The sequence below is a fragment of the Coturnix japonica genome, chromosome 1 (genome assembly GCF_054131305.1).
Source record: "Coturnix japonica strain WE chromosome 1, WE-NBRP24, whole genome shotgun sequence".
Classification (NCBI taxonomy): domain Eukaryota; kingdom Metazoa; phylum Chordata; class Aves; order Galliformes; family Phasianidae; genus Coturnix; species Coturnix japonica.
In genome coordinates this window covers 29961596-29964998 of record NC_140663.1, presented here as the reverse complement: position 1 = coordinate 29964998, position 3403 = coordinate 29961596, and positions in this window count along the sequence as shown.

The window sequence follows — 3403 nt, the reverse complement described above, 5'->3', positions numbered from 1 at the left end:
ATTGTTTGCTCTCCAGAAACGTTCCATGATCATCAGTGGGTGCCATTTTTTGTCTGCATGGAGGAACTGAGTGACATATCTTTGCTTTTGCACACTTCCATGTCAGACACTATTGTATCTGAGTGCCCCTCTGCTGCCATCTGTCATGTGGCAACAAAATGGAATGGGATATTGGTGGGAAGGTTCAACCTCTACTGCTGTAACACCAACATCCATCTCTGATATTGTGGGGCAATATAATAATAATATACAATAGACAGTGCTTTTGACACTTTTAATATACAAAAGACAGTGCTTTTGGAGCAACACTCATAGATCTTTCATTATTTTAAAGTTTGTTTTCTATAAGAAAGTATGAATGACAGAATAACAGAAATTTTGCCCCTTTCCTACTAACAGTCCTGAGGAGCAAAGGACAGTAAGGGCCATGTCTGTGGTTTAAGGTATTTTCCATCACTGGGCTGCAAATCAGTTTATTGTAATGGGTTACTGCTATATTTATCTTTGCTTTTATTTATGATACAATTATTTTGAAATCATCTTACTTCCTGACAAGATCCCTTGGTCCTTTAACATTTATAGAAATAAATGTATGTTGGCTGACTCACTGCATTGGCATTTACTGAGCTTTCGCTTTCTGGATGTAAGTATCAGTTCTATCTTGGTGAATACAAGCAACTGTCAAAATGTTTGGGGTCTGTTGGGAATGCTGATATTGCTCCTTCTCCCCCACTTATTACATGGAAAAGTATGGTTCAGCCCACATTTTTTTTGTGTGGAAGCTTTTCTTTACAGAGCCAGTTGGGGTTCACCTGGGAGAACTTGTCTGAAAATGCAGCAGAGATTAATTTTTCAAGTCCTTTCCTTAAAGCCATAATTCAAGTCTCCTTAATAATTAGCTCAATGGGGCAAGATAATAACAGATTTTTCTAAAATGATGTTGTGTATTTTTAATGTAGTGTTGCTCAACGGGGAGACAAAGGAATGAATGGAAGGGAGCAATAAAAAAAGTAGATGATAGTAATAATTACATTTCAAACTATTTGAATTATATGTAACTCTATCATGTCCAGCCCTAGAGGGCAGAGACAAACGTGGTCTCTATTTGCCTTCCCTTTAGACATATTTTTTCACAAAAATTTGAAATTTTTTGGTGCTGTTTTGGGGATTTCTGAAGTGCTTTGTGAAACTCAACAAAATCTCTGACTGTTCTCAGTGAGACAATGTGGCACTGAAACATTTTTCTTTTTATCTAACCAAGTAGGAGCATCAAAACTTTTGGTGTTCAGTGGTAAAGTTCTAGATACGGAGCTAACACTGAAGAATCTTGCTACTAGAAGGATAATGCAGCATTTAACCTAGCATCTTCCACCCTCCAAATGATGCAGGAAGAAATATGGATGGGGGTAAGCTGCTGAAGGGACTCTTAAGAGCAGGTTACTATGGAGGTTGAGAGGAAATGAAATGCATTTGTTCACAGTGACACTGAGAACTGCCTGAACTGCTAGGGGTCGGGACAATGCCTATATCAGCTCTATTTGGCAGACTAGCCTCCTCTATATCTTGATTTGTTTTGCTTTATTTATTGTCAACATAATTGTTGGGCAAGGTTTCAGAAGAGATCAAGCTCTTTTTTCTTCTCTTGGTATGCAAACGGTTGGTTTAGCAGTGATGCTGCAGGATGCCCAGCTTCCTTTTGATGAGCCTGTTATCTTCAAATTCTCCACCGTATTCTGCAGATGAGTCCAAGAGAATATTTTTCTGCACTTGTTCATAGCATCTCCCTCCTGAATGGATTACTTCTCAGAGAATCTCAGCCATCTTCCACTCAGTCTGCTTTAAATACCTAGATATATCTATTTATAGGAAATGAAGGACCAAGTGGTATCCTTGAGGTCCCTACTTCTCTGCCAGACTCGCTGTAATTAGCCCATTAATTCATCTGGGAGATAAACAGGTAGTGGTACAAGCACCATGATCCTTCACCCCTCGTTTCCTTACTCTGTTTAGAGCTAAAGAGAGTAGCTTTGGCGAGGCATGTACCACCTTATCTAGACAAGATATAATCTTTATGAGCTTTTTACAGAACTGGAATCTGAGACATCTTTTTTTCCCCTTTGCTGGGTAGCTCTGGGGGACATCCTTGGTGCAGGAGTTGCAAAACCACTTGGGGATCATGACCACACTGGACTGGGAGCTGGTGTGGCGTGGAATATCCTCTCTCAGAGCATACAAAAGGAACGGACATCTTCTGTATGGAAACTATTCAAGACCTGAACCACACACAAGAAACTAGCTTGATAATTTAAGAAAAGAGCAGAAGATTTGATGACTCATACAACTGGAACAGATGTTGGGTGGGCATTTCAGTCTTGTAAGGCAGCAAGAAAGGAAATACACATCTTGTGGGTTGGAGGTGAAGAGCCTAATATGAAACTACTGTTTATACTGTGAATCAGGTGTGCCGAGTACTGGGGAGAGGGTGATGGTCATAAAGGAGTGAGAGGTTGGTTGGGGCCGTGTGGAGAAAATAAAGAATGCTTAGGATGAACCTCTGGAACATGATATCACCTTGGCAGGATTATAGCAGCTAAACAAGCAAGTGTTCGTCATAATCACAACGTCCTTTTTAGAGGTGATTTTTATGGTGATATAAACAGGTTTTTGATGATGTATGTGCTAGCTTGGACTACTAATGTAGTTCATTACTGTAAGATATTTTTGTTAATATTTGAATTATTTCTTTAAATCTGGCCATGTAAACTGGTGATGGAATGAATTGGATTGAGCTGTTCATGTTTGGAGCTGGCCATAGAACTTACAAACAGCTGTGTTGTGCATCTATTTTGTGCAGTAGAGGAACAATAGCCTCAGTACCCACTGCAGATACCCTCTTTTTTAGCAGCCTCCCTGTGTGCCATTCAAAGCAGGTTAATACTGATGTGTGATGGAGACTGAAGGTTCTAATTAGGTACAGCAGTGATGCAGAAAGATTCTCCGCCTCATATTCTTATTTTTATAAGAATAATAATAAAAAAAAGAATAATATAAGAAAAAAATATCCTATTTTTTTCCATTTTGAACACTGCTCTTTGTGTGGAAGATTGCAGCATTTTTCATATACTGGAAATGTCTTTTCCATAAAAGCAAAAGGCAAACAAGGATCCCTCAGGGATAGCCACATTTCTTCACAGCTGAGCTATGAGTAGGCAAAAGAGGAGAAAGGCAGTGAGTAGAGCATCTAAGTAAGCAGAAATGGTACAATAAGGATGTTTGAGGATTGTGGTAGGGATGTTGGTCAGAGCTCAGGAGTGCTCTTGCTCCTCTCTCTCATTAGATGAGCTAAAGGGAATATCTCTTTGTTTGTGCAGTGACTGCTATGAGAACAGCTTGTCATTTTACA